The sequence below is a fragment of the Scylla paramamosain genome, chromosome 7, assembly GCF_035594125.1.
Source record: "Scylla paramamosain isolate STU-SP2022 chromosome 7, ASM3559412v1, whole genome shotgun sequence".
Lineage (NCBI taxonomy): Eukaryota > Metazoa > Arthropoda > Malacostraca > Decapoda > Portunidae > Scylla > Scylla paramamosain.
The window spans coordinates 24,633,116-24,645,141 of NC_087157.1; the positions used below are offsets into that span (position 1 = coordinate 24,633,116).

Here is a 12,026-nt window from a genome sequence, read left to right on the forward strand (position 1 = left end):
CACTCTCTCCTCTCTCTCTCTCTCTCTCTCTCTCTCTCTCTCTCTCTCTCTCTCTAGCTTGTATTTGTTCATGCCACAGGAAGATTTAGTAATATCACATCCCAGGCAATCACGTAATGGCTCTATGTATCTATGGCCACGACTATTTCTTTTGGAGAGCCTCTATTTTCCCTGCCCCGTCCGTCTGTATGTCTGTGTCTGTGTGTGGGTGGGTGGGTGGTTGTGGGAGTGTTTTTTTTTTTTTTCCTCTGTTTCAGTTTGCCTCAGTCTTCTCTCTCTCTCTCTCTCTCTCTCTCCTCTCTCTCTCTCTCTCTCTCCTCTCTCTCTCTCTCTCTCTCTCTCTCTCTCTCTCTCTCTCCTCCTCTCTCTCTCTCTCTCTTTCCTCTTTTCCTTTCTCTTTGTCTGTCTCATTCTGTGCCTCCTGCCTGCCTGCCTGTGTGTGTGTGTGTGTGTGTGTGTGTAATAATAATAATAATAATAATAATAAACGGTTTATTATTTAGGCAGTTGACAAACTGAAAATGTACATAGGGGATGGGGAAAAACTTAACCTTAATCCTAACGGTAAGACTAATCTAGGAGGGAAATACTATCGATTGATGGCTCGCACCATGGTGGGAATCGCACTGAGTCTGTACCGGTCCGTGCGCGGCGCCTTCAGGGGCGTTATTTTGTTGTGGTGTCTGGTGGCACGGACAGGGGCGAGGCGCGTCGGGCGGCAGCATGTCTCTGAGACGCGGATGATGCAGTAGTCCCTTCCCAAACTTCTCCAGAGCCTCTCGGTGCCTGGTGGATATTCTGGACAGACTCAGGGTGGTCAGGGCTTCTTCATAGGTGGTGTATGCAGGGCCAAGGATGACCCTGCACGCCCTTTTCTGCACACTCTCTAGCTGTAGCTGTTGAGTGTGTGTGAGGGAGGAGGACCACGCTGGGGAGGCGTACATGAGTTTGGGGAGGATGAAGGTGAGGTACACCCCCCTTAACTCATCTGTCGGCGTCCCCAGCGACCTGAGTCTGCGCAGCATGTACAGCCTGTAGGTAGCTGATCTCACGGTGCTGGCGACATGCTGCTTCCAGGTCAGCTGGTCGTCCACCGTGACTCCGAAGCTTGGCACATTGGACCACCTGGAGGGGGTGAGGGCCCACTGTGAGCCGGGGAGGGGGCACTGGTACAGAGGAGGTACAGAAATGCATCACCACAGTTTTGCTGTGGTTGATGGTCATCCTGCTCTCCTCTGTCCACGTCCGCAGTCGCTCAGAATTGCTTGCAGTGGCGAGTAGTCCGGGTTCTTGTTGGAAACTGGGACGCCCACGGTGCAGTCGTCCACATACTTCCAGCGATGGGGGGTGTCGGTGAGGGCGTCGTTGATGAGGAGGAGGAAGCATAGAGGACCCATCTTGGTCCCCTGGGGGACTCCACATGTCAGCTGTTGGAAATTAGAGACAGAGCCCTGATAGCGAACGGCCTGACGTCTCCCTGTGAGGAAGTCGGCTAGCCACGCTATCAGATTAGGAGGAGACCCAGACTTACTGCCTTGCTGATGACAACAGTGTGATCAACTAGATCAAAGGCTTTTTTGAAGTCGACAAAAGCAACAGCTAGAGAGGTGTTTCGCTTGTCCAGGTGGCTGTGGATGAATTCAAGGAAGCTGGTCAGGTAATGTGAGGTGGAGGTGGCTTTAATATTTCCGAATTGTCTGATATCCACGGTGTTACAAATTTTGGTGTATGCCCAGTCATATACAAAATCTTCACAAATAAGGCTAGGGATGGGGGTGATAGAGACTGGCCTGAGGTCATTGAGTGACTGAGGACTGGAAGTTTTGGGGATGGGAGTGACATAAGATGTCTTCCAGTCCGCGGGGCAAGAGTGTTGGGAGAGTGAGGCGTTTATTATGGAGCATAGCGGTGTTGCTAGCTCTACAGCAAATTCCTTGTAAATTTTTATAGGAAGGTCAGTGGGTGTGGTGGATCTTGGTTTAAATTTAAGTATTCTCTTAAAAACATCCATCGCCTGGACAGTGTGTGGAGGGGAGGGAGCGGGCAGATAGGCAGGAAGCGGAGTGGTGTGGAGGGGAGGAAAGGTTTGACAGATAGCAGCAAAGTGATCGTTCATCTCCTGAGCCGCGAGATTAGCAGGAAGGTGTGAGGTGCAAGGAAGGGATGAAGTGTGCTTTTGTAAGCCACACAAAGCTTTGATCTTAGCGTACCACTGTCTGTTGTTGGTCAGCTTGAGGTGGTGTATCTTGTCTGGGTAATAGCTTGCCTTTGCATTCTTAATCTCCCTGATTACTCTGTTTCTTAGTTTCCTGTAAAGGACCGGGCAGGAGTGGAACGCCCAGGTCCGCTGACGCATGAGTCTTTTAATGCGGGGCGTCATCCAGGGAGCATCAGACGGGTGCGTTGTGACGCTCTTGGCTGGGAAGTAGTGGTGGAAGGCTGCTGTAGTAGTGGCGACGTAGTTTTGCCATTTTAAGTGGACGTCCTCCTCATCCAGCACCTCGGTCCACGGGTGTTGTGTCACCCACTGCCCAAACTCCCTCATGGCTGAGTCAGGCATGGGGCGGTGGGTCCTGGTGACAGCTGACCGGGGGTCGAGGTGGTGGGTGTGGGTGACCACAGTATGGAGAGGTGGGTGCTCCGTCCCATGGGAGGCAGCGGCTTGGGTGGCGAGTACTGCTGGCCCAGGTCTGTGAGGATAAGGTCGAGGATGGCTTGCTGGTGGGTGGGGAAGTCCACGACCTGGGTGAGGTGTAGCTGGTGTAGGATATCGTTGATATCTAATCTGTTAAAGTCCCCACAGATGACCAGCTTGGCAGCAGGATACCTCACCCTCAGGGCATCAGCAGTGTTGATGATGTGAGCGGTGAGCAACTGTGCAGTGGCGGCTCGTGGGGGGTGGTACACGACGCAGACTATGATGGAGGCCGTGTTGTTGGGATGGGAGGGGGGCGTGACTCTCACCCACAGGGCCTCCACACCGGCAGGAATATCGACAGGGAGGTGTGAGGGGCTGAGGGCAGAGCGGCAGAAGACGGCCACTCCCCCCCCTGCGCCCTGACCTGAGGTGATGGTATAGCTGGTAGTCCTGCATCGTGCACACCTCAGGAACAATCTGCCACGCCTCAGTAACCGCCACAATGTCCGCACAAGTAGATCTCACCGTCACAATCACTTCGTCCATCTTGTTGGCCAGAGACGTTGCATTAAATAAGAGGAGTGAGGGAAGACTATACCACGTTCTCGGCACCTCAAAGTGTTTGTATTCCCTCTTCTCCACCCTGCGGTCGTCTCTGGCACTGGAGGTCACTACCTTGATGGGACGCACCACACTTTTGCCTCCTCTCGATCCACGGTTTCGAAATAGTTTTAAGGACTTAAGGCACTGTATCACGTTGGGTGGCGGGTACCCAGATCCTCGTCTACGACGCAGGAGGTAATTGCGTTCGTATGTTTGCACTGAAGCACTCATTTTTCTTTATGTATCACACGCATTCGCTACAAGGGTTCACAAAAACAACAATCCCACCAGATCGAGCCTCAAACTAAACGCTAAAAGTTGAAAACAGAAAAGTAAAAAAACAAAACAAACTGAGGTCACTATCACTAGGGGGCGGGGAAGGCCAACAAGTAGGCCGAGGCTGCTCGAGAGCGCCAAGGTCACACGTCCTGCCCGTATGAGGTCAAGACGGTGTGTGTGTGTGTGTGTGTGTGTGTGTGTGTGTGTGTGTGTGTGTGTGCGTGCGTGCTTGTGTGTGTGTGTGTGTGTGTGTGTGTGTGTGTGTGTGTGTGTGTGTGTGTGTGTGTGTGTGTGTGCTTTTATCTCAATGTGTTTGTCAGTCTTTCTCTCTCTCTCTCTCTCTCTCTCTCTCTCTCTCTCTCTCTCTCTCTCTCTCTCTCTCTCTCTCTCTCTCTCTCTCTCTCTCTCTCTCTCTGTCTCTCTCTCTCTCATCCAATCAGCAGCTGACTCATTTTTCTACCCAAACCTCTATTTTTTTCCCTGCCTTAATTTCTGCCTCCTAAGTCACTAATTAGGGCAAGTTTGGCTGCCTTTGTCCGGCCTGAGCCCCGCCACGACCTTCTCTTTGCCCCTATTCTGCTATCCGCTTGATCTCTTCCTTTTCTCCTTTATTTTTGTCTTTCTGCTTGTCAATAGTCAGTACTTTCTATTTGTTCTTTTGCTTTCCAATATCTTTTTTTTTCATAATCACCTATAGCTTATTTTTGATACTTATTTTTGTAGTAAAGTGTCTTCGATAAATTAATCTCTTTCCTCTCTTTTCTGTGTCCATGCAATTAAGTGTTTTATAGCAAATGTTACCATAAGACGACTATAGGAGTAAAAAGAGTTAATTTCTCCATTTTCTCTTATTTTTTTTTCCTTCAGTGACTTTCTTTTCATTTCTCTCTCTTATTGTTGTTCTTTCCGTTGCTTCGCTTTTTCGTTCCCCCTCCTGTCAGTTATCTTCACTTTTTCATCTGCTTCGCTATCACAATTTCATTTAATTTCTCATCATTCTCCTACCTCTTTTTTTCTTTTTCTCTGTTTTTCTTTTCATCAATCTCTCTTTTTCTCTTTATCTCTTTTCTTTTTCTCTTGCTTTCTTTTTTTTATATCATTCCATTTTTCCATTGTCATTTAGTTCCTCACCCTTCTTTTACAGGTTTTAAATTTCTTTTTTTCTAGTCAATATCCCTATTTTCACTGTTATTTTCTTTTCTCCACGGTTCCTTCATTTCTGATCCATTATTCCTATCTCTGGCGTCTCCCAGCTCTTTTCTTACTCCTCTTCCTCTCCCTCTCTCCCTCTCTCGACCTCTGCTCATTCTACAAGTCAAATGCCTCGTCTAGAAGGGAAGGAATGAGGGCAGAGAGGAAAAGAAAGTCGAGACGTTTCGATCTCATCTCATGAATCACAGGAGCCCTATTTTTTTTGTCTGGCCACCGTCTGAAGGATACACGGTTTGGGAAAGACTTTATTTTCTGTGTCATTTAAGACCCTGAAGACGTTTATTTTTTTTCATCATTTTGCGATTAGTTGAGCTCGGAGGTATTCACGAGTCAAATCTATTTTCTGGTTTGCTTCTGGTTAGTGGAGTTTAATATGTGTGCGAAATGGAATAGAGGGATAGAAATCTTTGTTATTTGTGGAAACATGCAGCTACTGACGCTCGAGAACATGATAGGAATAATTACTTTCTTCATCCAAAGTTCGCCACAGTCGGCTGGTTTTTTTTTTTTTCTTTTTGTTTCCTTATGGTTAAATACGTAAGCGAAAAGGGGGGTAGAGGGATGTATATTTTTTTGTTATATGTCGAAGCATGCAGCTGCTAACGCCTAAGGACAGTGTACGGCTTACTTTCTTCCAACCAAAATTCACCAAACTCTGCTATCTTCTGGTCTCCTCGCGGTTAGTGGAGTTTGAATGCTTGTACGAGATGGGGATAGAGGGATAGCGATCTTTGCAATTTGTCTACGCAAGCAGCTGTTGATACCTAAACACAGGGTTGGAGTGATTAGTACTTTCCTCAGGCCAGAGTTCTCTAGATTTTTTTCCACCTCTGCTAGTCAAGAGGAGAATCGACTTGTGTTTTGTCTCCGTGGCTTTGATATGACAGAACATTCCCTTACAGACTCTTCATATGCACATTATCTCTAGAACGTGCACTCATTGGCCATCACTGCAAGGTAAACAGGCTTATTATCACCCTTAAAGAGAGCGTGGAGAGTAAGAATAGCCACTAGAAGTACAAAAACACTTACCCTTACTCTGATAATAATAGGTGATTGTGAAATTTTATTCGTTAACGTGCCTCTTACTGCACTGTCGCTGTTGCTTTATGGGGAATGCAAAAAAGGAGAGTGAAAGAAAAAAAAAAGTAAAAAAGAAGGAAAGAAAGAAGGAAGGAAAGAAGGAAGGAAGGAACAAAGGAAAGAAAAAAGGAAAGAAGCAAGGGAGAATGAAATAAATATAAATATAAGTAGATAAAGAGAGAAAGGAAGAAAGAAAGAAAAAGAAAGAAAGAAAGGAAGGAATGTAAGAAGAAAGCAGGACTGTTGCTATTGCTGTGTGAAGAAAGCAAACATGAAAGGAAGAAAGGAAAAAAGAATGGAGAAATGAATGAATAAAGAAGTAGGACGAAGAAAGTAGAAGCAGGAGGAGGAGGAGGAGGAGGAGGAGGAGGAGGAGGAGAAGGGGATAACAATGAAAAGAGTCACGCAGGAGGCAGCAGCGAAGGTTCATCTCTTTCCTCAGCAACACACAAGTCACGTCAGAATAAAGTCGTCGGTTTCGCCGCGACACTAAAGGCAGGATGTGTTTTCTTAGAATTTCAACACAAATGCCGGGTAACGGAAGGCAACTGTGAGACTGAGCGGTGACACGTGCCTGACACACACACACACACACACACACACACACACATTAGCTAATCTGTATCGTGTTGGAGCTAATGGTGCTAAATAATTTACCATTTAGTGCTGAAAAGAAAGAAAACAATACAAAAAAAAAACACTGAATCACAAGCAAACAACAATAAACAATATAGAACAGTGCTTTTGACATCAATAGACATCAATGGAAAAATTTTTATGCTCATGTAGTGGTGGCGGTGATGGTGGTGGTGGTGGGTGTGGTGGTGGTGGTGAAGGAGGAAAGGGGCAGGTAAATAAGCTTAACACAGGTGATGCACGACTAATTCAGGCTGTCAGGTAGAAAGTGACAACCGTAAAGGAACGTGGCGGGAAAGAGCAGGTGGGAAAAAAAAATGTGACAGGAATGATGAGAGAGAGAGAGAGAGAGAGAGAGAGAGAGAGAGAGAGAGAGAGAGAGAGAGAGAGAGAGAGAGAGAGAGAGAGAGAGACGACAGACGAGAGAGTTTGTTATAGTAAGCCAAAATTCCTGTCCATCATCCAATCACGTCCTGTCCCGCGTCACACTTTTTCCTCCCAAACGACCAATTTCTGGCAGGGAAAAATTAGTTTACACACTTAATACCGAATAATGCTATCAGCGCCAAGGCAAAAAAAAAAAAAAAAAAAATGGTGGAGCTCTCTTTTTTTTTTATCTCTGCCTGACATTGCGAGAGTGTGCAGATGAAAATGAGAGAGAGAGAGAGAGAGAGAGAGAGAGAGAGAGAGAGAGAGAGAGAGAGAGAGAGAGAGAGAGAGAGAGAGATTAATCACCAAAGTAAAAGAATAAGGTAAGGTAAAAAAGAGATCCAGGAAATGTTGAACATAAAGGCAAATAAAAAAAAAAAAACTTACAAGAGGAATAAAAAAAAAAAGAGGCTCGTGAATGTTGCTGTGGAATTTGTGCGCCTTAAGAATCATGAAAGCTGAGAGTAAAGAGAAGAGAAAGAGGCGGAAGAGGAATGCATGAAAGAATGATAAGTAAAGGGGGGAAGAAAAGGTCATGAGAGAGAAATAGAGAGAAGAGAGTCATTCATCTCTGGGAACAAAATTTGGTAACGTTGTCCTGAAAAAAAAAAAAAAAATGAAAAGAAAAATATGGATGGAATAAAAGAGAAATCACATTGAGCGGCTTTTCCCTCCTATATTTTTGTGACCTTGACCTCCGTGACACATTGCAATAAAAAAGAATAAATAAAACAGAAAAAAATAAAAGCTAAAGGATATATAATGAAGAAAGTGACAAAAATGATTCGGCAGTGACTTTAAGGAAATAGGTTCAGTTGATTACCTTCTAAAATGTTTTTTTTTTTTTCATCTTTTGGACAGTTTTGGACAGTTTGTTTTACTGATGATGAACAATACGCACAAAAAACGCAAAAAAAAAAAAAAATGTAAGGGAGATCATTGACAACGACAAGAGCAACAACACCTACAATAACAACAACAACCATTAACATCCTTACCATCCACCCTTACCACCACCATCACCACCACCACCACAACAACAACAACTATCACCAGCACTACCACCACCACAACAACAGCAACTACCACCACCACCACGACAACAACAAAAAACATCAACAACAACAACAACAACAACAACAACAACAACAACAACAACCAAAAACAACAACAAAACTATCCTCTAACTAAGTTTTTTTTTTTTTTCATGACCAGCCAGTCTAGTCTTCCTCTTTATTTTTTTGTCGGTCGCCTGTGTGTGTTTGTTTGAAAGTCGCATGTAATTGACTTTGGCGGCTCTCCGTTCCGCGCTGCGTGAAATTTGTGCTTCCAGGCATCAAATGTGCCATCCAAGTTTGCCTGCCGCGGGAGGGAAGAGCGGCGGCAATAAGATTATCGTTGCCATTTTTTTGTATCAGAGCAAACTTGTGAGCTCAGTTTTATTCCCATATGCAGCCAATTAATTTACTTTGGCTTGAGAGAGAGAGAGAGAGAGAGAGAGAGAGAGAGAGAGAGAGAGAGAGAGAGAGAGAGAGAGAGAGAATTTATTAATGCTTATATCATAATACTTTTCTGCGATTAGAAGTGGTGGAGGAGGAGGAGGAGGAGGAGGAGGAGGAGGAGGAGAAGAAGGAGGGGGCCACCGACAGAATAGTGATGGCTGTTGTAGGTTTGGCAAGAAAGCAGGAAAAGGAGGAAAAGAAGAGTAAGACAACATTTCCTTAATATAGAGAAAGATTGAAAGGACCAGCTGATGAATCGTGAGGCATTGAAATATGGCACAAATGCAGCTCATCTCGTACTCCATCAAGGTGGGAGGCGATGTGAGGTTCCCATAGAGACAACATAGATGGAACTAGTAACCTTGGTGCCTTATAATGCTTTCCTTTCCTTCTCCTTCCGTGGAGAGGTTGTGGAAGGCCTGAAACACCTCCGCGTGTTGTCAGGGAACGGGACTTTTGTTACCTATTTCTTCCCCTGAGAGGCTTTGAGAGTCTTGATGTGGCTCACTGTGTTACTTTCCCTCATTAATGTCTTTCTTGAGAGGCTGTGAGGGCCTTGATGCTCGGGAGGGCACGGATCAATAGGATTTTTCCCTACTCCTTACTTCCGTCGCCAGCTTTTGAATGATTTTTTTTTTTTCGGAGTCACAAAGACTGCCACTAAAAAGCTGTGATGATGTTGAAGTTCAAATGTTTCCTTGCCAACTCCTTCCCTGACGAAACTGTCTTGATAAAGTTCAAATGGTTGTAAATACATCATGTAAATACATGAAACTTTTTCGATGCAATATACAACACCTCACAGCACTAAAAGTATGATACAGGAATCTGCAGGAAAGGAAAGGAAAGGGATTTAAAGAGTGAATTTTCTAACCAGTATACTGTTTAAAAGTGTGTGCATAACAAAAAATAAATATCCGTGTCTTTTTTTGATTAGGGAGAGGTGCAACACATAGTAGCACAGAATCTTTACAAATATCTACAGCAAAGAAAATAAATTAAAAGAGTGGATTTATAGATTATACCGACAATTTCTTGTCGGTATAATCTTTAGATATGGCTGCAGAACGAAAACGAAATGTACCAACGTGATCTTTGATTAATAAAGGATAGAGGCGCCAAATAGCAGCACAGAATCTTTATAAACATAATTATGAAAGAAAAGAATTAAAAAGAGTAAGCTTTCCAATTTCTGACCAGCATAAAACGCTTAGAAGTAGATGCAGAATAAAATTGAAATGTCCCACCTTGGTCTGGCATTGAGAACAAGAGCACCAAATCGCAGAGAAAAGGTTGATCTCCTTTGTTTTACAGTTATTTTCATCCCAACTCCTTCCCTCGAGTGTTTTCCAAGGTCTCGGTTTAGTGAGGTGGCGGCGAATTGTCCTTTGTCTTCCCCCGCGTGTTGCCCTCCCCGCCACGGCCGCCAGGGGCCTTCTCGACGTGGCGTGGCGAGCTAACACCATCCTGCATGTTTTCCTCCCTCCCGTGTTCCCAATGGAGACTCTTGCAGCTGTTTCAGGGTAAAATTTCTCGAGGTTTAGTGCAGGATCCCTTGGGTTTAGTCTTGTCCTCGTCCTCTTGTCCTTGTTCCCCCTCCTCCTCCTCCTCCTCCTCCTCCTCCTCCTCCTCCTCCTCCTTGTCTTTTCGTTTTCATCTTTTCTTCGTTTCTTCTTCTTCTTCTTCTTCTTCTTCTTCTTCTTCTTCTTCTTCTTCTTCTTCTTCTTCTTCTTCGTCGTCGTCGTCGTCGTCGTCGTCGTCGTCGTCGTCGTCGTCGTTGTCGTCGTCGTCCTCCTCCTCCTCCTTCTCCTCCTCCTGCTCCAACGACCACACCACGTTGAATACTTCGCTTTTCGTCCGATCAGCGAAGTTAAGCAGCGTTGAGTCCGGTTTGTACTTGGATGGGTGACCGCTTGGGAACACCGGTTGTTGTTGGCATTCCATCTTTTTTTTAACCCCGTAACAATAATGACTGACCCCGTCACAGTAATTATAAAAGGAATCAACCCCTTGCAGAACAATTAACTCATTACTATAGTCATCTAGTTAAAATGTATCCCACGTAATCAAATTTGGAGGTAGAGGAAGCTCCTCATCAGATGACGTAAATAATAGGATTGTATGTACCCTCCATAGTAAGAAGCAGACCTCATTTCTTTCTTACTTTCCTCTCAAATTACATGTTGTTTTTTCCATACAACGCGGTACCACTTCCTTTTTCCGGCAAGCTTCGGCTGGATGGATGAGGGAGTGGGAGGACCCTTTTTCTGTGCTATCCTGTCTTTCCCACTAATAGTTAACGCTGTTTAGTTATCTAAACAGCCTAGTAAGGACCTCAGGGTTTGTTGCTATTTGGACTTCTTTTGTATTCCTTTGTATTCCTCCTCCTCTTCTTCCTCCTCATAGACACTTTTATTGCAGGTTTTTATTTCAAATTCTTTCTTTTCTTTCAATTTTTCTTCACTTTAGTCTTGTGTTTGTTTGGTGGTTACCTGTATTTTTCTTTATTCTAGTAATTTTTTGGTTTGTCTTGATTTTCATTTGTTTGAAGTAAGTTGAATTGCATGTTTACTGGTTGTTTTGTAGTGGCTTTCTTTTTATTTGTTTTTTCCTTGTGTTCGTGTGTCTTTGTCTTTGTCCGCGTCTATTTGTGTGTCTTTCTTCGCCTGTTTTTTGTTTTTCTGTCTGTTTGTCTGTCTGGCTGGCTGGCTGGCTGGCTGGCGTGCTTGCTCTCTCTCTCTCTCTCTCTCTCTCTCTCTCTCTCTCTCTCTCTCTCTCTCTCTCTCTCTCTCTCTCTCTCAAGGATCTGTATTATCCCTAATCATGTTTATGGCTTATGCAGATGACGTACCGGTTTGGCTGAGCAGCGACATTACGTGTGTGTGTGGACGATGCAGAGCCGATGAAGTGAATTCCGGCGGCTGATTGCTGTAAGGAGCTGCAAGAATTGGCATAGATGTACGAGTATATGTGGAGCAAAATGAGGATAATTCGTTTAACCAAGAAAAGAGGTTACGATTTCTATGAGTGAAAAGATAGATGGTAAAATATGAAAGCCGGTAAATTGAAATGGAAAAAAAAAATCATTGACAATAATATATGCAGTTGTCTTCCTGGAAACATTATCGGCGTTTTTCCTTTACTCTTTATTGTGTCTGGTCGAATTCCTTAGCGCGTAAAAAAAAAAAAAAGAATAAAAAAATGTAGTTGGACTTAAAAGAAAAGCAGTTTTTGCTTGATGGGTGTGCAGCAATGTGTGGCATGAGAGTTTACGTAGTGTAATCTTTATGTAGTCAGAAATCAAATTAGCAGCTTTGATAGGGGATGCGGTGGTACGGTGCAAAAAAAGAGGACTTCTAGCACAAACCTCCCTTACGAACGCAGTGAAGTGTATAAAAAAGAACTGATTTAATAATAACTTACAAGCGTTCACTGCTAGACGATTTTTTTTTTGTAATGATCTACAACTTTTTAGATCTTTTTTTTTATTACTAGTTTCTTGAATAGTTCAGTACCCTCGGATACACAAAATAACCTATTCTCTCTTTTCTCTGTGTCCATGGAAACTTTATTTCTTTAACTATTTATTTTTTAACTGATCCGATTGTTGGGGAGAGGCGGTATCCTAGTGGTCAGCGTCGCTC

General features: G+C 44.2%; 1 protein-coding gene and 1 pseudogene across 1 annotated transcript in view; both read left to right on the top strand.

Moving 5' to 3' along the window:
- The window catches only part of LOC135102257 (sialate:O-sulfotransferase 1-like), a 442,011-nt gene that overhangs the window by 94,962 nt on the left and 335,023 nt on the right, over nt 1-12,026 (top strand). The gene's annotated exons all lie outside the window — the stretch shown is intronic.
- Nucleotides 10,202-10,320, top strand: LOC135102482 (5S ribosomal RNA; annotated as a pseudogene).